General features: G+C 55.0%; 1 protein-coding gene across 2 annotated transcripts in view; it reads left to right on the top strand.

Annotated features, from left to right (window-relative positions):
• The window catches only part of LOC110365005 (uncharacterized), a 209,987-nt gene that overhangs the window by 158,322 nt on the left and 27,010 nt on the right, over positions 1 to 24,655 (top strand). The window contains exon 16 of one of the 2 annotated variants that reach the window (XM_065040888.1): positions 15,462 to 16,323. The exons of the other annotated variant lie outside the window; for it this stretch is intronic. The gene's annotated coding sequence lies outside the window, so the exon portion shown is untranslated. Of the gene's footprint in view, positions 1 to 15,461; positions 16,324 to 24,655 lie in introns of those variants that run through there. 2 annotated transcript variants of the gene reach the window in all.

The raw sequence follows: 24,655 nt of genomic DNA, 5'->3' as shown, positions 1-24,655 counted from the left end.
AGGGGGGCTGCGCTGAGCCGCTCGCCTTCACCGCACGGGTGTGGGATGCAGGGTGCTGCGGGATGCTGGGCGCTGAGCTCTGCTGGGATGCAGGGTGCTGCGGGATGCAGGATGCTGTGGGATGCAGGATGCTGTGGGATGCAGGGTGCTGCGGGATGCAGGGTGCTGCAGGATGCAGGATGCTGTGGGATGCAGGGTGCTGTGGGATGCAGGGTGCTGCGGGATGCAGGGTGCTATGGGATGCGGGATGCAGGATGCTGCGGGATGCTGTGGGATGCAGGATGCTGCGGGATGCAGGGTGCTGTGGGATGCAGGATGCTGCGGGATGCTGTGGGATGCAGGATGCTGCGGGATGCAGGGTGCTGTGGGATGCAGGATGCTGCGGGATGCAGGATGCTGCAAGGTGCAGGATGCTGCGGGATGCAGGGTGCTGTGGGATGCAGGATGCTGTGGGATACAGGGTGCTGTGGGATGCAGGATGCTGTGGGATACAGGGTGCTGTGGGATGCAGGATGCTGCAAGGTGTACAATGCTGTGGGATGCAGCGTGCTGTGGGTGGGATGCACAATGCTGTGGGGCATCTGCAGAATCCCTTGCACTGGGGAGCCTCCCATGGGCTTTCACCAGCCTGTTCCTCATCTTCTTTCCTTTGAGGAGCAAGATCTGATGGTGGGATGAGGATCTGGGGAACCTCTTACAGGTTGGGCCGTAATCAGGGGCTATAAAATTGTCAAGTGCTGGGATCGGTGGCTGTAAATGGGGCTGGGAAGGCCCTGGCAGAGCCCTGTGGGCGGGCAGGGTGACAGGGCAGAGCGGCCCCTTGCACCCCGGTCCTTCCCGGACAGACAGACACCCTCCTGCTGTCCCCTGGGGAGCTGCCATCCGCTCTGCTGTGTCCACAGCACTCCAAGCTCAGTGCTCAGCAGGAATTTTCAATTCCTTTAGTCCCAAACACACGCTGGGCTTGGACCAAGGGTAACACGAACCCTCCGGAATGGCAGCTTTGAATTAGATGTCATATATTTTGGTTTCTCCTGCAAAACAGCGAGCTTCAACTGTTTCCTCCTTTCTAGGAAGCCAGATTTCCACCACAGCCCAAGCGTTGTTTTCCTCTTCCACTTAGCTGTAGGTAGGAAATAAATCCAGGGCCGCTGAGACAGCGGGTGGGTTTCTGGCTTTGTAAAGCCACCTTTTGTCTGTGCGTGTGTCCCTGGGCTGGGGACCCCCTGGGCTCCCCAGAGCCCCCTGTGCTCCCTGTGGCCTCGCTCAGACCCGCCCGCTCCTGCCGCGATCAAAGTGAGCGCCGCCGTGCAGACATCGGTGTGTGTGGGCTGGGAACGCAGGCCAGGCTCAAAACCCCTTAAACTTCTCATTAACCGAGCTCGAGCAAGCGGCCAGACCTCCGCGGGGCTGTGCCGCTTTACACCACACCAGGATGGGTCCCCCGGTGTCGTCTTTCCCGACGTCCCTGCCAAACCTTCCCGTGAAATATGACAGACGCACCAGAAAACATTTCCTTTCTGTTTGCCGGATGGGTAATAACTTGCCTTAGAGACAGTCTTTATAGTCAGCACAAACGTAATTTACCTACACGCGGCGCAGCCAGATTGCCATAAATCTGCCGCTCACGCCGGGGCTGCCGCGCGTGGGGGGACCCGCACCCGGTGCTGCGCCCCGCACCCCGACCGGCACCGCCAGTCCAACCAGAGCCAGCGTCTGCAGGCACCAAAACCCAAACAGACGGCACGGAGAGCGCGGCAGCGGGGCCCTAAATCACCAGCCTTGCCTGTCAGCCAATTTCTCTGCAGAAAGCTCTTAGCAGTTAATTTCTGGCTAATTTATTATCCTTCGGCTTAGCCCTACAGCACCATTAGCAGTACACTGACACAACTGAGTGAAATATTGTCTAATTTATTATCTTATTACTCCTCTGGAACAGGATCAATTAATTACCCATTAAAGTATTTCAGTTGCAGAGATTTATTAGGGGACTCGGCGTTTTAACAGATGATTAGTTATATATGTTTGTTTGCCTGAGGAGCGCAGACTAGCAAATGACTGGAGGGGAAGGGGAAAGACACCGAGTCGGGAGGTAGCTAATGGATCTTTTCTTGACTCTCTGAAAATGGAGCAGTCAATGACAAGAATTATCGACTCATTCACTTGCGGTTTTGAGATAACCATATGTACAGGCAGAGAGAGGGGGCGAAGGGAAAGGGGAGAAAAAAGCCTCACTCAACTGCTTTTTCCATTCAATAAATTTGCTTCAGAATATATTGGATTGGGGTTTGATGGCTATTTCGTGTTTTGCAGAGTGCTGACACTGGTATGATTCAGTAATTATTGTTTCTTTTAAGTTATTGCTGTAATTTTGCTTTCTAAGATCCCAATCAATTCCCGCCTCTCAAGGGCACGCTTGAAAAGCGATATTTGAAAACAGCCCTCTGATAGATTGTGCCGTTAGACAGTGGCTGAGACAAATAGCCTAATCTGGCACAAATTAGCTTGGCTTCCACAGATAGTTTTATACAGCAATGTAAATTATATTGTCAGGGCCAGTCACTTTCCTGCTTAGAGTGCAGCTAACAAGAAGCCGCCGAGACGTTTCTGGTGCTGCCGCTCGCTCCCGGGGCCGCTGCAGAGCCGGGCGACAGGGGCTGGCGGAGCAGCGACCGCCGGCACCGCGCCCCGCCCGGGGTGGGATCACCGGGATCACTGCGCTGAGCCCCGGGGTGCACCGGGATCACCGCACGGGAGCATTGGGTGCACCGGGGTGCACCGCACTGGAGCATTGGGGTGCACTGGGATCACTGTGCTGAGCCCCGGGGTGCACCGGGATCACCGCACAGGGGCACTGGGGTGCACCGGGGTGCACCGCACTGGAGCATTGGAGTGCACTGGGATCACTGTGCTGAGCCCCGGGGTGCACCAGGATCACTGTGCTGATTGATCCCTGGGGTGCACTGGGATCAATGCACTGATCAATCCCTGGGGTGCACTGGGATCGCTGCATTGATCCCTGGGGTGAACCAGGATCACCTCACAAGAGCATTGGGTTGCACTGGGATCACTGTGCTGATCTCCAGGGTGCACTGGGATCGCCACACCGGAGCATTGGGGTGCACTGGGGTCACTGTGCTGGAGCACTGGGGTGCACTGGGATCACTGTACCGATCCCCGAGGTGCACCAGGATCACCACACCGATCCCCAGGGTGCAGCAGGATCACCACACCGATCCCTGGGGTGGTGGGCACAGGAAGGGAGCCGGGGCTCGGGGTGTCAGCGGTGGCCATGGCGTAATGCAGCCCCCATTGATAATTTCTCATTCGCTCTGCGCAGTTGTTGGGAGATGGTTGGAGATGGTTGTCAGCCCCGTCAGACAGTGGCTGAGGACGCCATGGAGCTGGAAGTGCAGCTCAGACGTCTCCTCCCTGCAAAGCCAGCACCAACATACCCCTCGCAGGTGCTCCACGCTGAGCCCGTGGGCAGCCGCGGGAGCACATGAAGCCAAATTTCCCCCTCTGGCAGCACAAACTCATTTTAGAACCTACTGACTCTTCAGCTTGAGACTGAATGAAATTAGGATGGGCTTAAGTGAGAAGGGAAAGCAGGCTGAGCAGATCGAAATGGAGGGAGCAGCCGGGTAATCTGGAACCGCTGTCACAGCACAAGGAGCCATGTCAGGTGCAAAGAGCCTGAAAAGCATCACAAAAAGTTGATTTTTTATGCAACCGTTAGCCAACCCATGGAATTCATCACTGCGAGATATCACAGACGACCTGAGCAGCATGAAAATGGGAGACAGGTTCAATTTAAATCGGGTTATGAGGGATCTGAGCCTTGTTTTAAGGCACAAGCAAACCACAAGCCGGTGGAGACAGGAGGCTCCGCACGCTGTGGCCACGGGTGTGAGCGACCCCGGGGAGCTCGAAATCCTTACTGGAGAAAAGCGGATGGAAATGCAGCCAGAAAGCAGCAAACCCCAGCTGAGCTGGTCTGAATTTCCTCCAGATTCACTTGAAACAAGCCAGGGTCTCCTCAGTCACCCGCGTGACCCAAGTTTGTGCATTTCGCGTCCTGCTGGGAGAGATGCTCTAGGAGATACGACAGTGTGTGTGACAGCGTGTTCTGCTTGGGGAGTGCATAGGCTCCGAAACCTCTTCCCAGAGCCTCCAGAAATGACGCCAGCCCAGCAGAGAACAGCAGGAATGGTCTTAGTCTGGTGTCTCCTCCAAGTTCAAGGAGTCAGGGCTTTAGGAGGACAAATCAGCCTCCATGGGGGGAACGGGAGATGTAGGACAGCCCCAACGCACAGCCCCCTGGAGCCCCCGCTGACTGCAGCACCGCAGGGAGAGCCGTTTTCTATCCCATTTGCTGACTCTGCGTCTCAGCCCGCTTGAATCTGCAGACAAAGCCAGGAATAAGCACGGTTTTAATCTAGCACAGGGCCTGGTTAGTCATAGGCACTTGCTTTCAAGCGGTGCCAGCTCGGTGGTGCGATGGGTGAGCCCCAGGAGCACACTGGCATTAACTCACGGCCCACAGGGCGTTCCAGCAGTTTGGTGCCGTGTTCCTCGACTCGTTCATGTCGGAACCTGCGCTAACGAGCAGCACCCCAGCCGAGAACCCCGCTCCAGACCGCAGCTCCTTTCGCTCCATCAGTAGTAAACACCTCTGCAGGTGGGGTTCAGCTTGCTGGACTGCAGCCGTCAGCAGGAGACATCTCCATCTGCAGCCGTCACCGGGCGCTGTTCGGATGGAGGAGAACAGGCGTTCCAGGGGTTTGTCTGCCCTGTTTCAGGCGCCGCCGGTGGGGCTGGGCTGGCTCAGAGCCCACATGTTGCTTTTCTCCGCAGGTTACACTGGGGTGGGTTGGTGATGTACGTGACCACGTGTGGTCGGCCTCGGGTGCCGTGTTTTGAAGATTTGCTGCAAGGGAGGACATGCACCCAGCGGCAGCGACCGCTGTGCTTCCAGCCACGTGTACAAGCCGTGGCCAGCTCCCCGGTCCCCGTTCCTGGAGCTCGATGCTCTGGAAAGGGGCTGGGCAGAGGCTCAGCCCCCGGCTGCCCCTGCGATGCTGCTCAGGGGTCTCTGCAGGTCACCTTCTCATCTCCTCCTCGCTCACAAAAATCAATGCTCTCATTTGCCAGAGTGCAACAAAACAACAGTGATGGCTGGCGCAGAAATTGGATCACGTTCCTAAAGGCTCTGTGCTAAAAATGGTGCCGGTTGCTGTAACGGAGCTTCCTCGGGCAGGCCCGGCTCCCGCACGGGTTGGGGGGCTTGGGGGCACAGACTCGTGCAGGTCCCGGGGAAAACCACTGCCTGCTCAGGGCAGTTAATCCAGGCTGGAGGAGGAGAACAGGATCCCAACCCATCGCTTAAACCCCAGTCGAGTGGGCAGTGCCGGGTCCCATCTGTCCCCTCCCCACCGTGCACATTCCTTCGCTTTGCGGTTCTTACACCAGCGCCGAGGTTCCCGTCCGCAGGGGCAGAAGAGGAGCATCCCCAGCTGTGGAACCCAGATGTTTATCACCGGAGACTCGCCCAAGGTTGGCCAGGAGAGCCGCGGCGGAGCAGGAGCTGAGCCAGCGCCGTCCCAGCGCCGCAGAGCTGCCCTTGCTTGTGCTGGTGCAATTCTCCTTCCTCTCCAGCAGCTGAGTAATGGCTTTGGGAAGATGACACTGCGCTGATTTAGGGGCTTGACCTTGGGAATGCTCCTGCAGAAGCTGCGGTTTCCTGAGCACGGCTTCGCTTTGCTTTTATGAACACTTCACAGGTTACACGTATATTTGGGTATCTAGCAACCGAGCAGAAAAAAAAATACGCATGCAAGAGAGAAAGAAGAGATGAAAAAAAATACCTTTTATATCTCCAGGCTGCCTTCAGCAACAGCATTCCTAAATAGGAGAGGTTAAATATATTGCTGCCATTACACTCTACAAGGAACACATTCCATAAAAACGAAGGTGCCGTAAATTATACAAATATGATGCTAACAAGCCAGGAAATGCACTGCTAATGAGGTCAGCTATAGAACTCCCGCAGTGCTGCAAATCATGTGCCAATCCGGCGCAGGAGGTGCAGGAGCAGCCCTGGGTCAGCGTTTTCTGAGCGCATTTGTAACCTGCTGTTTGGCGAATAGTTATACAGGTAGATAAAAATCCTCCTCCTCTCCTTGTTTATGTGTCAAATAACCAAGGCACCAGACAATCCCGCTCTGCATTAATGTACCTTGCTATTACGCCTATTGTTCTGTGGTGCAGAGCGGAGAATTAGTCACTCCGATGTGCAAATATTGGTTACAGTTTGGAAGCACGCATGCTTTTGTGTTGCTATCAGACTTGCTCCTGGAGGAATTACACACGCTGGCACCAGTTTGGGTTTTTTCTTTCCCTGTTCCCGTGTATTTGCTAAAGCTCTTAAAAAAAAATCAAATAAACATGTTGGCGGCGGCTGAGTTATTATCTCATTCAGCCTCCCTCCCCTGGTAGGCAGTGGGACAATAAACACGGTGAAATGTGGCATTTAGAAACCAAAACAAGAATCCTGCCCCAAACCTGTGAGTGTGAAGCAGCAGCTTGGACCCCTTTGGAGTGTTTCACCCCCAAACTGGAGGCGCAGCCCCTGGGCCGGGAGCAGGAGGGGGTCGGAGGTTTGTGGTGGCCACGCGTGCCCCTGCAGCTGGGACCTGCGCCGGGGCGGCGCTCAGCGCAGCAGCACCAGCGCCCGAGGGCATTCTGCTGTTCCTGCAAAGCCGTGGTGGTGCCGCGAGCCAGGCAGAGCGTCGGGCAGCGCGGCAGAGCCCGCGCCCCACGGTGCGTGCGCAGGACGCCACGGCGAACAGAAACACCCCGAAATAGCCCCCGACCCGCAGAGCCGCCCGGGGCTCGGCTGCGCGCGTTTCCACAGCGAGCCCCGACTTCAGGTTTCCTCAGGCATCGCTCTTTTTTCTACCCCGGCTTTGGGCAGAATACGGGATTCTGGGCACTTGCTCGCTGCCCAAATGCAGCGCACACGTCACGGGGTGCAGGGACCAGGGCGTCGCACCACGGTCACCCCCATTTCTGCTGGGTGCAGGGAGCACTGTGCATGCAAGCTCAGCACCAGTGTCCCAAAATTTGACCCAAAACATTTGCCTTGCTCACAGCCGCGCAGGCGCCGGGGCGGTGCGAGGCGCTGGCGGGAGGTCAGGTGCTAGAGCAGATAAATGCTCCTGATCCCCGAGCTGCGGGCCCAGCTCAGGCAAACTATGAAATATGCATTTCTGCCTTTCATTTCCATATGGTTTTTATGGGTCCTCCATGCAGAAACAAGAGCAGAAGCCTCATTCAGAAGCCTCCCGGTTTGGCAGATTTATGACCAAATTAAGGAAGGAGGAAGCACATCAGCTGGCTGGCCCAGGTAGAGGGGATTAGCTCTGCTTGAGAGGAACCAGACAAAGCCGTGGCTCCCGCTCAGAGCCGCTTCCCATCGCGGCCAGTGAAGAGGGCGAAGTTTGGAGTGCCTGAGCCCAGCTCCGTGGCAAAATGGCCTTTTTGTGCTGACAGTTTAAGTGGCTGTTTGGCCACCGGCGAGTCCCCCGCGGCTGCTCGGGAGGGAGCGGCGGGAGCTCCGCGCCGCCGGGTTCTCCTCATGCAAATAGCTGCTGCAAGCACACATGCATTTCTATATTTAATAAGCTGGGTATTTACGTTAACTAAATAGCAGCTAATTATGAAAACATACTTAAGAGTCTGAGCAATTAAGCAATAATATATTACATAGTTATCAAGCCTCCAATACACATGTCCTTAATAATCAAAATATTAATATGCAGCTACTCTTCTATTATACAGCAACTCTGCTATTATACAGAGTGTCCTATTACTGCCAAATTAAATGCATAGTTAGGCGAATTTAGGACACTTAATTTAATGCGTTCCCAAGAGTTCACTATGGCAGATTTTGCAAGACAGGCCTCTGTCTGGTAGCAGAGGATTGCTGGGGTTGCTCCTGACTCCCGGGGCCGTGGCTCCGTTGCTCAGCGCCGCGGTTAACCCCTGCGGGGCAGCCAACGGCGGGATCTCCTGGTCACCGGCTGTGCCACGAGGAACAGCCACAGCCAGGAGGGAGGAATGAAGTGCAGCCTGCTTTGGATCGCAATGGCAACGAGGGACAGCGGTACGGTGGAGGTGAATGGGAAGCAAGGAGGGACAGCAGCGGCAGATGCTGATCTTGTCCCAAACGCAGTTTCTGTTTATCCAGTTGCCGGACGCACAGTCCGGGGCCTGAGCTGATGGGTGTGTGTCACCTCCAGCTTAGTTTGCTCCCCGTGTAAATACTGGCTGTTGTATCTAGACATTCACTCATGGCAGAGGGTGGTAAATCCACATGGAAATCCCCACTATATAAAAACCAGGGAGCATTTCCCTTCACGTACTTTGCTTGAGAGCCCCGGGCTGCCCCAGCGCAGGGGCAGGGCAGGAGATGGGGCTTTTAATGAAACCCCACAACAACAGACCTCATTCTTCATCACTGTAAACATCGCCTTGAGTGCAGAGTGGGTGTGAAGTGTAAACAGGCTGATTTGCTATCAATTTACACCTCATTCTGGGTTGAAATAAATAAGGATGGGCAGGGTTTGGGGAAGTGCATGTTTGGTGTGTGCTGCTGCCACAGCGGGAGGAGGAAGAACTGTGAGTTCCTCTGTTGGGAGGCTCTTTTAGTTCAAAAATCTCTAAGTTTAAAAAGTGAACCTTGTTCTATCAAGGTGGTTGTTTTCAAATGGACACTGTTTGGGGAGCTGCTGCTGTTTGCTGCCCAGCAATTCAACCCCTCGGGAGCTGGGGTGTTCGTGGGGAGGTAAACGGGGGTCTCCTCTGGTGTGGGGTCTCTCCGGTGCACCTGCTTGCTCCTTGGTCATGAACTGGTCCGTACTGGCCGTGTCTGGTCCCAGGTCCCCTGTGGTACGCTGGCCGCAGTTTCCCCACCAACATGGCTGTGTTTTCCAGAGGTGTGATTAAGGAGCGACACTCCTGGGGATGTGCAGCCTGGGCTTTGCTTTTCGGGGGGGTGATTCCTGCTCCCGAGCTGCTTGTGCGGGTCTGGAAAACCCTTAAATACCGGCACAGACCCTCATGGACGGCAGAGCTGGGGCTGCAGGGGTGCAGCCAGACCCCAAAACTGCCCTGCAGAGGAGCTGCCCACCCGCCGCTGCTCCCGCTTGTACGTTCTTGAGCCCTTATCTGCCACATGGCTTCCAGTTGGGGTGATTTACAGGGTGAGGAAAGCATGCTGATAAATTTTACGGCCGGGACCCGCGCAGACCGGGGGTATCAACAGCCCCATCCAGACAGCCCTAGTGGAAAGTGCCGGCACCCAGAGCGGGGCGTTATTTACAGCCGTCTGCGGTGCCACCGCTGGGGATTTGTCACCGCTCCTGCCGGGCAGGACGGGGAAACCGGAGCAGAGCGACCGTGCGAGCAGCCGAGGGACGAGGGGACACGGGGCCCAAGGTCACCCGGAGATCCCGGGGGAAAAGCGGCTCCAAGGGGGCTGGGGTGCGGGGAGATGCGAGCTGATGGTCTCCCCTCTTTCAGCCAGTGCTGTATTTGCCGAAGGAATGAAAAAAGTAATAAATTTTAAAAAAATTAAAAGGGAGCAGCTATAAAATCTAGATACTAATAAAATGTTCCAGGAAGATGAATTCTTCCGATATAATGGTGATCCCTGATACTGAAATGTTCCACAAATACATTTTCATAGCCCCACTCAGTATTATTTGTAGATCTTTTTGCAACCCTTGTCAACAAATTCTTGATAAAAAGGAGACACTTTGCTGTGTGCTAAAGCTATGAATTTAAGAAGTGTCAACTGGTCCTTATTTATGGCGCAATCTTTGGCTTTCTCATTTTACTGATGTGGTTTGGTGCAGACTCGCTCCTCCACTCCCATGCTCTCCCTCCCGGCTGCCGGGTGGATATTAATACCGCGGCTGTCTGGGGCACGGCGCTGACTTTCTCAAGGTGCAGAGGAGTTATGCTCTGCAGACAAATCTCCGAGCACAAGAATCCATCAAGGGGAGGGGAGAACACGGTCTCGGCAAACACGGACATTCTGCCCGCGTTGCTCGGCAGTGCCGCTGTTTGCTCAGGCTGCCCGGGGTGGCTGCGGGGACGTGGGGACAATGGTGGAGGAGGCGGCTGGTTAAATAGAAACATAATCCCTGCGGAATGGGATGGGGGAGACCTGTGGGGCGCCCTCCCCATGCAAACCAAGGGGCTGGGTGCTCCTTGCACAGGCTGGAAAGGGGTGAAAAGAAGAGGAGGCTTAGAGGTGAGCTCAGCACTCTCTAGAACTACCTGAAGGGCAGTTCTAGCCAGGTGGGGATTGGGCTCTTCTCCCAGGCAGTCAGCAATAGGACAAGGGGCCATGGGCTTCAACTCTGCCAGGGGAAATTGAGGCTGGAGATTAGAAAGCAATTCTGTGCAGAGAGAGTGGTCAGACATTGGAATGGCTGCCCAGGGAGGTGCTGGACTCACTGCCCTGGAGGTTGTTAAACTGAGATTGGCCATGGCACTTAGTGCCATGATCTAGTCAATGGACTGAAGTTGGACCAAGGGTTGGACTTGATGATCTCTGAGGTCTTTTCCAACCCGGTCGATTCTGTGATTCTGTGAAACGGCTCAAAATCCTGCCTGGAAACGTGGGGTTTCTCCACAAGTGCCCAGGGAAGGAAGGCACGATTTAGGGGACGGCAAAGCACCGTGTCAGCGAGGTGTTAAGCAGTTTGTATTCCCAGAGATCTTGTCTTCTTAGGGTGAGAAGGGCATCTCGGACAACACGCGGTGGAGCACAAAGTCGCCAAACTCGTTTCTTTGCTATGTTTGGCCAGAAGTTTCCAGCCCAAAGGCTGCGCTTGGGGTCCGGCTGACCAGTGAGTGCTGGTTTGCCCTGCAGCTGTAACTCATGTTGGGGGCCCGGCTTTCCCTCTGAAGTTGATGTAGGTGCCCCCGGTGGGGCTGTGGCATTGAGCAGTGGCCAGTGACTCACCATCCAGGACTAGGAAAGGGGGCTGTGTAAAGCAGGGTCTTGGGGAAAGCTTTTCCGGCACAAATCCGTGTACAAATCAACAACAGACTATTCAGAGGTTGTGCTTGGAGAGGTGGTGACAGTAGTTAGTAAAAGAACCGCTAATGGGAGGTTTGCCTTGGTGAGTTTCCCCGTGGGATGGAGGCGAAGGGCTGAGCATCCCCGTGGCTTCGCAGCCACAGTCTTCCCACTCCAAAGAATGGACTGGGAGCACTGGGATTCCCAGGGACAGCACAGCAGTGCCCGTGGCCTGATTTCTCCCATCTCGCAGAGGCGCTTGGGCTCCCCAAGGACAATTAGCTCCCAGCTTGCCGATCCTGTTTTAACTATGGCACATGTTCATAATTTCAGGTCTTTACAATGGTGCTTGGTTAACACCGGAGCCTGCTCCCTGCTGCCCGTACCTTTTGTTTGGGTGATTTACTATTCCTCCGTGCCCCTCTGCCCACTGAAATTCATAACAGCTTTCACACAGCAACAGAAAGCTCGTAATTACAGCCATGTCTGGTAGTGCCATTGGAGCTAAAGGGCCTGCTGGCACCTCCTTTAACAGGAATCCAGCTCCCAGCTGGAATGAGATTTGCCCTGCTGATGGGGTCTTTTTATTAGTTTGCTTGAGCCCTTATTAAAAACCCCTCCAGTTTTTGGCAGCGACGGTCCGGTACGTTCCGCCCCCGAGTCTCCTGCTCTCAGAGTTTTCAAAGGGGTCTGGGGAGTTGGGCGCTTCACCCGGCCAGAAAGCGCTGCCCCGGGGCTGCGGCTGCGCGGGACACACGCCCTTTGTTGGCTTTATAAGAGACGTTTATTGTTAATTATTCAAAGTCACCCAGGCGAGCGGGCAAGAAATCAGGTACAGCCCAATAAAAGCTGTGCTGTCGAGGTGCTTGGTGATCTACAGACCTTGCAATCCGCTGCGGTTTTGCTGTGAGTCCCCCGTGGTTTACTGGGGACCTCGGGCAGTGTCTGAGTCCCTCTGCCTTGTTTTGTCCCCTGTGCTGCTGCCCGTCCTGTACCCGGAGGGTTAACCCCGAGCGTCGAGCTGTTAAGCCAAGGGATGTGGAGCATCCAGTGACAGAGAAGGATGTGGAACCATGAGATGACTTCCAGAAATAGAGAGAAAGACCAAAATAGTGGCTCATGAATCTCAAACGCAGAGAGCGGGTCCAGCATCGCAGCGGGGGACGCGCTGTCCGTGTGCCGTGCGGGGGGGGCGGCACACGGCGAGGGACGCGCTGCGGCCGCTCGTGTTCCGCACCACGTCCCGGGGGTGAATTCCCATCCAGAAACGGTCCGAAAAGGAGGAGTGGGTGAATTCCCATCCAGAAACGGTCCGAAGGGAGGAGTGGGTGAATTCGCATCCAGAAACGGTCCGAAGGGAGGAGCGGGTGAATTCCCATCCAGAAACGGTCCGAAGGGAGGAGCGGGTGAATTCCCATCCAGAAACGGTCCGAAGGGAGGAGCGCGTTACCCGATCTCTGCAGGAGGAATTCGCAGGGAGGGATGGCGCAGGCACGCTGGGATCACCGTGACTGAGTCCAGAGAATGTCCCTGGTGGCGCTGACAGGACCGAGCACCGATCCTCCCTGCGCGCTTGCTCCGCAAAATCCCAGAGGGATTCAGCAGCGTCTGACAGTTCCCTGAAAGTTCAGTGCAAAAAGGGAAACTTCCCTGGAGCCACTGCTGGGGATCGGGGCTCTTCGTGCAAACGTTTTCTCGCGTCGCTTCCTCATCAGCCCAGTTTGTGGGATCTTAGTCCTAAATTGCGCTCCAGGATGCTACAAACGCACCGTTTGAAACAGCTTTGAGACAGGACCTTTTATTGGTGCTGCCAGAGGGTTCTTCAGCCTCATTGCTCTGTCTGTAAAAGCTTGGTCCTCTGAAACTGTATCGTCTTCTCAGCGTGGTCTGTACATGATGAGCAAAAGCAGAGACTAATAGTTGTGTGAATTCCTCTTTTGACTGGAAATGCCGGGTCTTTGTTAGGACTTGTAGTTGAAGGCAATTGCTGTGTGTTAAACAGGGACTACAGTGTGTATTTATTTACTTCTAAAGGTTTTATTACTTCCACACACACACATTCTTTGCTGATTTGAACATCCTGAAAGCAAAGCTATGCGTGTGCCCACGCTCTGCAAACGGAGGGGCTGGTTCCTGCAAGGTTTTCCTGCTCTGGCGAGGGCTGCAGGGTCAGCGCACAAAAGAAGGTCATTCGAAAGACAAGCGATGTTTAGAAACTGATAACCACTGGGTTCTGCTGAAAGGGATTTGATTTCCCCATCTAAAAGCAGATCTTTGATTAGTGACTGATGGGGCAACTTCAAAAGCCGATGGGGTCTGGCTGAGATAAGCGTTCAAACCTGGGCTGCTCCTTCCCAAAGCCTCTTTGATCTGGAATTACAGTTGGAAATCCTGCAGGCTTTACGGTGAGATTTCCAGTGTCCGTAATGACGTACCAGGCGCAGGGGATCACCTGGCTTTTCCCCTCCAGGAGCAGTGACCTGGTGTTAGCTGCGGCGCCCCAGCGGCACGAAGGGCTCCGGCTCCCACAGAGCCCCTTTCTGAGACCAGGAGGGGACAGGAATTACCCAAACCTGCTGCTTTGCTCCCGGGTCCTGCCCACGGTTTGCTCTTGCAGGTGACAAGAGGGACTTCCCCGTGTCACCTGCCCTGGGTCCCTCTGAGCCGCAGCCTTTGCTGGCAGGTGGCACCGGGCGTTACTGGGGGCGTTACTGGGGGCTCCCCAGTTTGCAGGGTTGGGGTGGGACACCCCGGCCGGGCAGAGCGTTTGCTCGGGGTCTCTTTGTGTTTACTCCACAATTCCCGTGTCCAAAAGCGCCGTCACAGGACACACGTTGAGCCGAGAGCTGAGTTCTGTTCTATCCGCCCCGAAAGCAAACGCTGCCAGTCCCGGCCTTGTTTTCAGGCATAAAATCTGTCACACCTGGAAGCAATTAGAATGCATTTTTACTAATTCCTAGCTAATTGCACAATTACTCTTCTATGAAAGATTCAGCTCTCAAAAGACACTTCAACGCATGAAGTTTCTTCAAAACTGGCTTGAAAAAAATAGCATGAAAACATTAGGCTGGATCCAAAACATTATTTTCTTTTCAAATTAAGTAATTCCTTCTGAATATATTTCCAAACGCTCAGAGCTGACAGGGGTGGTTTCTCGGGTGATTTCCGAAGGGGAGAGCTGGGGGTCTGTGTGAGCCACGTTCCCGGGATGACGAGCCCAGAGCCGCCTTCCCCATCGCGTGGAGCAGAATCACAGGAGGGTTTGGGTTGAAGGGACCTTTCCGGGTCATTGAGTCCCACCCCTGCCATGAGCAGGGACATCTTCAGCAGCTCAGGTTGCTCAGACCCCGTCCAGCCTGGCCTGGGATGTCTCCAGGGATGGTTCATCTACCACCTCTCTGGGAACCTGGACCAGGAGTGATGCTCAGCCCCAGAACGATGCTTAGTTCAGCCCTGCACCGGTGCGGGATGGTGCACAAACCTGCTCTGCCGAGCCGCTTGACGCGGTGTCTGTGTCTCCTGCGCGCTCGCAAACGATGTTTACTATTTAATAAGATGTGATGAGACTGTTCTGATACTTCAAAGGCAGCTGACAGTTTTGTTAGAGATAATCAAGGAACTTTTGGACAATTACGGTGAAGGCTTTGACAGCAAGAAAACGCATAAACCTTGTAAGTGTAACTAGCACCAAAGTCAAAGAGTCTTCCGTGGAAACAACTTGAATATTCATTTTATCCATTAAGCGTCACTTTTTATTTATTTATTTTTATTCCGTGCTTTTTTAATGTCATCTCTCTTCCTTCATGCCTGGGAGAGCTCTTTTCTTGTTATGAGATGTGAATCTTCCCACCTTCTTGAACTCGCTCAGCTGCACACCGGCGGGGGCGCTGCGCTGTCTCCCTGTCTGTCTGTCTGTCCGTCCGCTGAGCCCGTGGAACGGGGGGACACCCCGTGGTCCCCGTTTTGCAGACTCCGTGGAGCGATGGGCTGCATCTGGGACACGGAACAGAATCCCGAGCGACTTCCCAGGGATGCGGCTGGATCTGGGAAATTAAAAGTGTCAATAATTCAGCCAAACTTAAATATCCCTTGAAAGTATCTGACAAAGCAGGTGAATCGGAATGAAAACCAGCTGAGCTCTTCCTCTGGGTCATCCGATATGCTGCTTTCCCCTAATACTGATTGATGTTTAGCTTATAGACACATTGTCAAGCAGACACACGGGGCTGTTTTCCAGTTGGTGTTCGGGGGAGTGTTTCATTTCAGCACAAACCCTCTATCGCTCCAGCCAGCAAGGAGGAAATCTGATAATGTGGATGTAAAACTAAAGGCACTGATCTCATCAGACGTTTGTGCGGTGTTACAGGAACAGGGGTGACGATCACCGGCGTGACGAGGCTTTTGCGGCAGAACCGGTGGCCCCGGTTATCCCATGGACGGAACTGCTGAATGGGAGAACACTTTAGGGTTGTGTCGGATGGTCCCCGTGCTGTGACACCGTGGGGGGACGGGCAGGGCAGGGCATCGCACCCTCCACTGTCCCTCACAAAAGTCATCGGGCAGAGATTATTCTGTATAACTGAACGGCAGGGGCTTTGTATAGCAAACAGGGACTTGTCTTTGTCAAAAAGTCTTTACAAACTATCCAGCTCCGGGTGTCAGGGAGGACAAGTTTTTTAATCATGTTAAAATGATTTATTTAAACGTCAAGCCATGTCACCTCACTTCCTTTCATTTTTCAAACTGTTTGTGTTTTTTCTGGATGATAAATTTATCTTCAGACAGCCTCAATATGACTAATTAACTTTGAAATATAAGAACCAGATGTGTGAGCTGGAGAGCTTTCTGAACTCGCGCCAGGCGGTTTTTCCTCTCCTCTCCCTTTCCCCGCTGCCTGTGCTGGGATCGCGCTGCAGCCCCACAGCGCGTGGAAAAACCCACTTGACAGCAGGACCCTCTGCCCAGCCCGGGGACGCTGTACCCGAGATGGTCTCACCAGGACACACGTACCTGCCGTCGCGATATTGAACGTGGAAGTCAAGCTGCCACCATTCGCTTGCCACATGAAAGGAAATCAGGGCTGGATGTGACACCAAGTGATTTCTTTAAGAGCAAAGCCTCCCGCGCAAAGTGGGTTCTCCCTTTATTTCACGAGGCGGTCGCTCTGAGCCGCTCCAAGAGTGGAAACATTTATGTATTGATTAAATAAGCAAAGCCTCCCAGCTTAATTTTTCTCGCTGTGCCGCACGGTCTCGTCCCCATCGCAGGGACGGGAGGGTGGGAGCGGATGGTCCCAGCCCCGGGATCACCCCAGATCCCCCGGGATGTGGGGGGATGAGGGGACCAAGCGCTTGACGGCAACGAGCTGCAGCCGCAGAGATACGGGGTGGGAAATGGTGGGTTCTGCTGGACAGAACTCCCATCAGTCACCAAATGTGCTGAACGTGATCGCTGGTGTGGACTTGGTTTGTGTTCTGCAGAGCCGGCCCACCTCGAAACCCTGGGATAGATACCAGCTTTCAGTTTTAAATGGTGTTTCATGTCCCAGCTCCATCGGGTGTGGGGAATGAGGGGAAGGGAAGGGAAGGGAAGGGAAGGGAAGGGAAGGGAAGGGAAGGGAAGGGAAGGGAAGGGAAGGGAAGGGAAGGGAAGGGAAGGGAAGGGAAGGGAAGGGAAGGGAAGGGAAGGGAAGGGAAGGGAAGGGAAGGGAAGGGAAGGGAAGGGACCGAATTGCCCGTTCTGTGCCCAGGATCCTGCCCCGCGTCACCGGGGCTGCGACACCGCCCGCCAAGCAGACTTCAACATCGTGGCTTTTCAGCCAAAACAGATTTTTCAAACAAACTCTAAATATTCATGTAAAAATGTTGATTTCAGCAGAGATTTTCCTGATCTTCCTGGAACTAGTAATCAAAATAATGTTTTTTAAACTGCTTTTTTTTTAACTTTTTTTTTCATTTCAACAACCCTAAATTTATTCCATGGAAGAACTTCAGTCAAAACCATTGGGTCGGTGTGTTAAAGGAGGTGGCTGCTGGCTCTTTACCCGCTTCCAGCACGTGGTGTGTCGCAGGCACCTGCTCCACGTGGGTCCTGTCCTCATCGGCCAGAGCGCAAATGGCTGGCGAGGTCAGTATTTTTAATTACAGCTTTCCAGGACTGATGGAGCGACACGTCTGTGCGCACACACGTGCGATGCTCGTGTCTCACTGCGCACCCCGGCTCGGGGGACACGGAGCAGCACTCGCGGGATTAACACCAGGAGGTTTCTGCACACCCGGAGCTCCTGGAGAGCTCTGCCCTGGGTACCAACTGACCGGCATCAACACCCGAATGAAAACAGCGCGGCCGCCCCAGCCCTTGGAGCTGGGCCGACGGGGTGCAGCACATCACACCCGCACGTGTCCGTGCTGCAAGGAAAGTATAAGCAGATCAATGGAATTGTCCACCCCGAGCTTCGCGGGGCCGGGAGCTGGTGGCAGAGCTCCCGCTCTCTCCCCGGCACAGCTCGGTGGCACCGCTCGCGGCTCGTTAGGGCGATAATGGAACGTTTCAAACGCAGCAGCATTAAAAACCAGCTGAACCTTCCCCTCCCCAAGCCTCAGCCGTGCCCTAAATATCCATAACAAGCTGCAGAAGGCGGCTGGGTGCGAGCGCGGAGCCGTCAGCCCATGTTGACAGCCTTGATGTCCCGGTGGGCAGGATCCAGCAGCATCTCCCACTGTATGGCGCTAGATATTTAATAAAGTCAAACCCCCAGGATCAAGGCGCTGCAATCCCTCCCAGCTCCTTTCTTCTGCTCTGCTCCAGCTCTTTCAAGCCTGCCTCCCGTCTCTCTCCAGAAAATCCTTTCATGCCTCCCTCACCAGACTGACATTTTGACAAGTTGCCACGAGTGACATCTGATTTGTACAAATTTCAAGACTAATAAATCTACCTGTCAAAGCGGAAACTTTAAAAGGAGCTAAGCCCAGCGGGTATAGTTTAACAGAACTCAAGTTGATGAAACTGTAGGATGGAGAAATTATATCTGTCACAATCCACCCACATTAGTTCTGTAGAGATGTTGGCAACTGAAACAAACGTCTTTCACAGCCTGGGAAAAAAAAAAAGAAAAAGGAAAAAAAAACTAAAAGGAGACTGTTAATACTGTGAGTAACAAGTAACAGTTCTATTTGTAAACTGGTGCGATTATTTATTTAATTGTTAATTTGCCTGCAGACAGGCGAGGGAGGGAGCGACCCCCGGTGCTCCGGCACAGCACGGTGTGGGTCTGGGTGCTCACCGTCACCTCGCTGTTATGACAATGTGGGGACACACTGCTGCCAATGCTCGTGAGGCCACGGGCTCGGTGCCGTCCTGCTGGACCCGGCCACAAAACCGCTCGGTGAACCTGTCACCCCCGGCTCTCTGGTTTGTGCTGGAACTTGTGCTGTTCGCACCCCCCGTGCCGAGAGCGCAGGACGCGGGAGAGGCGTGCGGCCTCCGCCAGGCCCGTCTCCCGCCTGCAGCCCCCAAACTTGCTCAGGGCTTCGCTCGACTTTCTCCCTGGTTTGTGGTTTGTTTCCCCAGGAGGCCGCGAGTCCCGCAGCGAGGGGGCCGCTTGGGGAGCAGAGCGGGGCGGCCCGGGGAGCCCGGTGCCCGCGGTTGGAGCAGCGGGGCTGCAGGACGGACACAACCCCCATTAAAACCCCCCAATCCCCACCTCGGACACAAACCCCTCCCGGTCCCCACCCCGCACCCAGGGCCTTGGAGCCCACGGTTTAAACGTTTTGCTTGTGCAGAGGTACAAAGGGGTCTGGGTGTTCAAAGACGAGGTTAGAAAAACATCAGGCGCGCAAGGGAAGGAGATGCCGTCGCATACCCTGCCAAATTCCCTTTTTTATTGCATCTTCTGTTTGAGACACAGACGTGAACAGCCAGTTCATTCCGCCTGTTGGAAAGAGATTGATTTGAAAGTCGCACGTTGCATGAAGCTCCTGTAGCCACGTCTGCAGCACTGAGAGTGTCTTCAGGTGTATCTAACGACTGAGTGAAACCTCTGAGCTGACGATTTATGACAGCAGCTTTGGTTATAACTTGCCCATCTCCTTTCATTACAGAGGAGGCTGGAGCGATAGCTCTTTCCACTTGAATCCCAAACGCCGAGAGACTCCCTGTGTTCTCCCTGCAAGATCGCTGCCTCGCGCGGCGAGGATGCGCTGGCTCTGCACGGAGAGCGGAGAGGTGCTGCCCTTCGGCACAGAACAGCACCGGGCAGACCCGTGTGCGGGTCCATACCCTACAAAGGGCATTTAAATCCCACTTCAGGTGATGCGCCGGCTTCCTGCAGATTCCCTGCTCCTTGTGAGTAAACCACGGCTTGGAAGTTTTAATCACAAGAGGCGTTTCTGAGTGCTGGGGCCCCTGGTGAGACGGGAGCGGTGCAAACGGGTCTGTCCCGGCCCGGCAGCAGCTGCGGCGGACCTGCACGGGGACAGGGTGTTTGTGATGGTGTCTGGCTGTTGATCACATCTGGATGGCTGTGAACACCAAGTGTTGCCAGCAAAGCAGCTTCCACCCGCAGGCGCGATGTGGTGCAGAGAGCGGCGACCTGTCCGGCAGCACACGGCAGAGAAGGGCGCCTGCACCGACACCGTTTGCCGCATGCAGGAACACGGGAGCTCGTTTGCCGAGGCAGCAGGTTTAGCAAAGGCGCAGGCGGCTCCCTGGCTGGGCACATCGCCCATGGAGAGACCCCCCAGACCGGGGCACCGTCCCCAGGCTCCCGGACGCCTCTCGCAGGTGCCGCCTGGCCCAGCGCCCGCTGCCTGCAGCGCCAGGGCCCCGCGGACCCGCCGGGGAATGTTCACCGCGGCTCCGCGGCGGCTGCAAGCCCGGAGCAGCTGCGAGGAGCAAAGGGCACGGCGGGGCCGGCCAGGGAGCCCCGGTGGCTCTCGGGGAGCAGGCGAGGACAGCTGCGCTCCCTGCCCAGAGCAGTGGATCCTGCCTGGCACACGCGGCTCCTGCCGGTCCGGGGCCGTCAGTCCCAATCCCAAAACCCCGACTGCAAACCGTGGACAGTAACAACCACGTTGGGCTCATCCTGGGCCACCGCTCACTCCTAAAAAGTCTTATTTAGAGATGTGCTTCCATGGAGAGCCAGTCAATACATTTGTTTTCCTCTAGATCCACAGCTGCCAGAAGCAAGCCATGCGGGAAGTTTATTAAGCTTGCTTAATTTTCTACTAGCCGCAGCAATGATGGATGTCAGCCGCGCTGTCTTCCCGCTCAACTTAAAAGTGAAATTAAAATAATCGTGCTGATGGGAAAATATAATTCTTGTAGCTAAGACAGATAACGCATGATACGTGAGTACCTGCCGAGCCTCTCGTCTCTGGTAACATCCCCAGGTGCTTCAGCAGGCTCAGGGTTCGGCTTGCACTGTGTCCTCTCCCAGCTGCCGTATGCTGGGATTTTAGTGGAAACAACCCGCCCAGGTGTGTGGGTTTTTCAACATCTGTATTATTTCTGATGTAATTCCTGCGTCAAGGGCTCTGTTGCATGCAGACGGAATGGAGAGGCTCCGCTCCCGCACCCCGGTCTGGCCTCGAGCCGCCCGTTCATATCGAATGGCATCTGAAAACCTCTAGCTCAGAAAACCGCAACACGCGGGGATTATCCAGGAAAAATTTAACTCGCTTCTCTGTGATAAACTCTGGTTCGAGAGATTACGGCTGTTTACCCAAGGAGTAAATACTGCTCAGCACTGAGCAGCCGCCGGCTCTAGGGGGAGGGTTCGCAGCAGCGATCCCGCAGATCCCGGCCCCTCTGCTCCCCACCAGCACCTTGTGGGTGACACCAGTTTGATGTCTAGCTGGGCATTTTACTCTGACATGTCTACGATTTAGCGTGTTCAGCTGCCGGTCCCCCTGACTTTGCCCTAAAGCCTTTGGCTTAAAAACCGGGTGGAATCACCACGTCCACCGCCGCTCCTGCGTAATTCCCGAGCGTGTTACTCAGCTGCTGTAGCAGAGGGCACGGCCGGGGACCTTGTGAGCAGCCATCACAGCCTCCCACGCACAGACACTTCCAACAAAGATACGTTGCGCTTTATCTTTGCGGAGGGGGGTACGGGAAGCTGCCCGGCTAATTGTGATCATGGGGAGGCGAGCAGATCCTTGCAGGCAGCAGCTCTGCACATCTGCACGGGTGGCAGGAGAAGACAGATGGACCCCCTTGTCTTTCTAATTCCCGCTCCCTTTGCCGGGGGTGGCTCCCCCTCGCTGGTGTGCTCCTTTCCCCCCAGGTTCCAAAGCCAGGCCGGCGAGCTCGGGGCTGTCACCGCACCCCGTGCAGCCGTATGTTCTGTGAAGGGCCGGTGATTTAGGGGGGACCATTCACATTCACAGTCATCGCTTCAAATAAACAGGCTGAGAGTTTAATGATTTCAAGGTAAAGCTCTTTTATTAAGACAGCACAGGGAACTTTTTTCAACCACAGCTGACATCACTGTAATAAATCACCATCATGTCTTGTGGGATTGAAAAAGCCAAAATACTGTCAGAACTGATTTTTCTGGCTACTCATGCCTCCAGAACAAACCATGTGTTTTTAATCAACAAATCTTTGTTTTGCATTTCTAAGACCCTACACTCTTTAAATAGTTAGCATTTACCAGAGGGATATTTTAAATTCAACACACTGCTTCCTTACTGAAGAGATTAGGAAACGGGACACCACATTACAGACTTACTGGGCTTGTCCGGGGCCTTTTGGAGATTTGTTTTTCTGATATTTGTGCAGAACAGGGAAGGGCTTTCCCATGCTTGTCTCTGCCTTCATTAGACTTTTTCTCTCCCCAAAATCAGGATCTTCGCTGCTTGTAGGAGTCAAACCGTCTGCAAAGACATTGCAAAAACCCTCCCTGTCCGAAGCTGGAAGGAAGGGCAATGGGAATAACACCCCGCACGGGGACCCTGAGCCCCCGGCAGCCCGCAGCAATAAATAAGTGGGTGCACCCTGCACCCCTTGTCCTCGGCCCGGCAAAGCCCCGGTGCTGCGGGGCACGGTGCGAGCATCACCCCGACACCGGTGCTGTCCCTTCGTGCCGGGATGTGCCAGGATTTACCGCCGTGTCCCCCACACCCCATCTGTGTGATCGGGGGGGGTCTCACCTCCCTCCTCTGCTTTCAAGGTCAGGCTGAAAGCGGAGATGTGGGGATCCTCTTTCACGCCACGCAGGACCCCCTCCCGCTCCAGCCATCACCGCGACGTGCTCTGCCTGCTTGGCACAAATGTCAGGGCTGAGAATAAACCCGGGCCCGGGCCCAGGCGCAAAGGTGCCCACGCCAATCACCGCGGCAGGGAGAGCCGCCGGGGAATCGCCACAGCCCGCGGGCAGCCCTGGGGATGGGACCCGCCGCGGCGAATCTGCGCCGGTCCCCGGCATGCTGCATCGCAGCCGTGCTTTGGAAACCCAGTGGGAAGGGGCTGGGGGACCCAGGCGCTTGTCCCCGTGGAGGATGCCTTTTGGGGACCTGGTGCAGAGCCAGCTCTGCTCCTCCGTGGCGCCGGGCCCGAGCACCCCCTGCTGCCCTGGACAGAGTGACCCCCCCACCACTGCTGGAGTCAGGGATGAACTTTCCCCTTCGGCCGAACTTCCCTTGGCCCCGGCACCCCCTGCGCTGATCCCAGAGCTCCCCCCTCCATGCGCGACCCCCTCCCCGCCTCGCAGACCCCCTGCGGGCGGCACAGAAGTGACCTGGGCACGTCCATGGCTCTCACACCCTCCCACGCAGCCGGGCCAGATCAAAGCCCGCGCTGGGAATCAAAGCATGTGACAGGCAGGTGTCCGTCCCCCTCGACAGGGCCACCGTTAATCACAGGCTCTGTCCCACAAGGAGATCAAACCCGGCCTCCCGCGGCGGGGGGTTAAAGCTGCCTTCAAGTGACCCTCATTAAAGTTCTCCCTCGGCCTCCCCGTGTTTGCCCGCTGACTGCTGTCCCATGACCGCCCCTTTCACTCCTTAAAACAAAGGCTGCTGTGAGGAGCTCTGCTCCTGCAGCTACCCGATTTCCTCCTTCTAAACCAGGAGAATCAGCTGAAAAGCATCATTTGGAATACTTACAGAAGCGCTGGGCTTGCGGAGCAGCGGTGGGACCCCGGAGGAGCCCCCTTGTGCTCCATCCTCCTTCCCGGGGTTCTCATCTTGCCACAATATCCGTAGTGTTCGATGGGGAGGCAAAGGAAATGCTGCTCTCTGGCAACGCTTTGCTTTGATGGGATAAAAGCGATCCAGGGGAGAACCAAACTGCTTCTGTAACCAAAAACTGGAGGGGTTTAAATGCACATTTTAGACGTGTCACAGAATGAAGAAGTTTTGAGGTTTTCTCTTCCCCTTGAATGTGAACATTGTTCCACTCACACAGGAGGCAGAAAAAATCACAGGGTTTCACTCAGAAGCGACTTGCAGCTGGGAAATAACCATTTTGGTGGCAGAAATGCTAGGACAGCCCTGTGGCCAGGGCTCATCACTGTGAGAACAGCCCTGTGGCCAGGGCTCATCACTGTGCACCCTGCGCTCGTCCCCAGGAGGGAGCGGGGGGACCCTCGCCCGTGCCTTTTGTCCCTGACGTGTTTTCCAGAGGAGCAAGCGTTTCCTCCCCAAAGAAACGCTTGCTGTACAAGCAGCGTTTCCTCCACAAACCGGGCCAGGGGAACGGCGCTGGCGGGACGCGCAGGGGCCGGCAGCCCGCTCGCCCAGCTCCACGGCCGCTGTGTCACTTTGCACAGCTGCCGCTAATCCCCGCTTTGAAGTCCCCCCGTGTTGCTGCAGCCGACGGCCTCGGCGTGGGGCTCCCGGGGTCAGCGCGGGTGGGATGCAAACAGGGTTTGTCCATCGGGTTTGGAGGAGCGTCCGAAAGTTCAGGCTCTTCCCAGTCCCGCACGAGCGTCCTCCCCACCCCACAGAGGCTCTTGGAAATGGGGGCAGCGGGGCTTCGCTCTTGAAAACCCTGGGAAAAGCGAGCCAGCGCTATGGCGCCGCTCCATCCGGGCTCACACACACGTGCTCAGCCTAATGCAGTGTTGTTCTGGTCTTGGCCTTACATTATTAATAATAATAACTGTAAAATTCTGTTACCCGCAACACGCAGATTGACGTAGCCAGATAAAGGCCTGTGAGCTGCACAACCTGCTGCTGGAGAGAGATGGTTATCTAAATAAGGTTTTTTTTTAACCCAAGATAATAATGATAATGCTAATAATAATAGTAGTAATAATGCCTCTTTTTAGCCTGCTTGAAAATCCAGATCTTATCCTAAGCAAGAAAATAATTCTAAGCCCCGGAGAATGCATTGAAAACTAATATTGATTATTAGGAATAATAGTCCTCTTAGGAATGGCATTGCAACATCTAGGGAAAGGATTCCTCCAGGGCCAGGTAATAAGCACAATCTCATATTTAGTATCTGCACTGCACTTTCTATCCCCACAGCAGATTAACCTCTTCTGCACTAGCTTAATTATCCGGCACCGGCCTCGCGTGGTTGGAGGCGAGCAGCTGCGCCGCCGAGCTTCCC

The sequence above is a fragment of the Columba livia genome, chromosome 25 (genome assembly GCF_036013475.1).
Source record: "Columba livia isolate bColLiv1 breed racing homer chromosome 25, bColLiv1.pat.W.v2, whole genome shotgun sequence".
NCBI lineage: Eukaryota > Metazoa > Chordata > Aves > Columbiformes > Columbidae > Columba > Columba livia.
The sequence above is the reverse complement of the archived record's forward strand: the minus strand, read 5'-3'. Positions and strand labels throughout refer to the sequence as shown.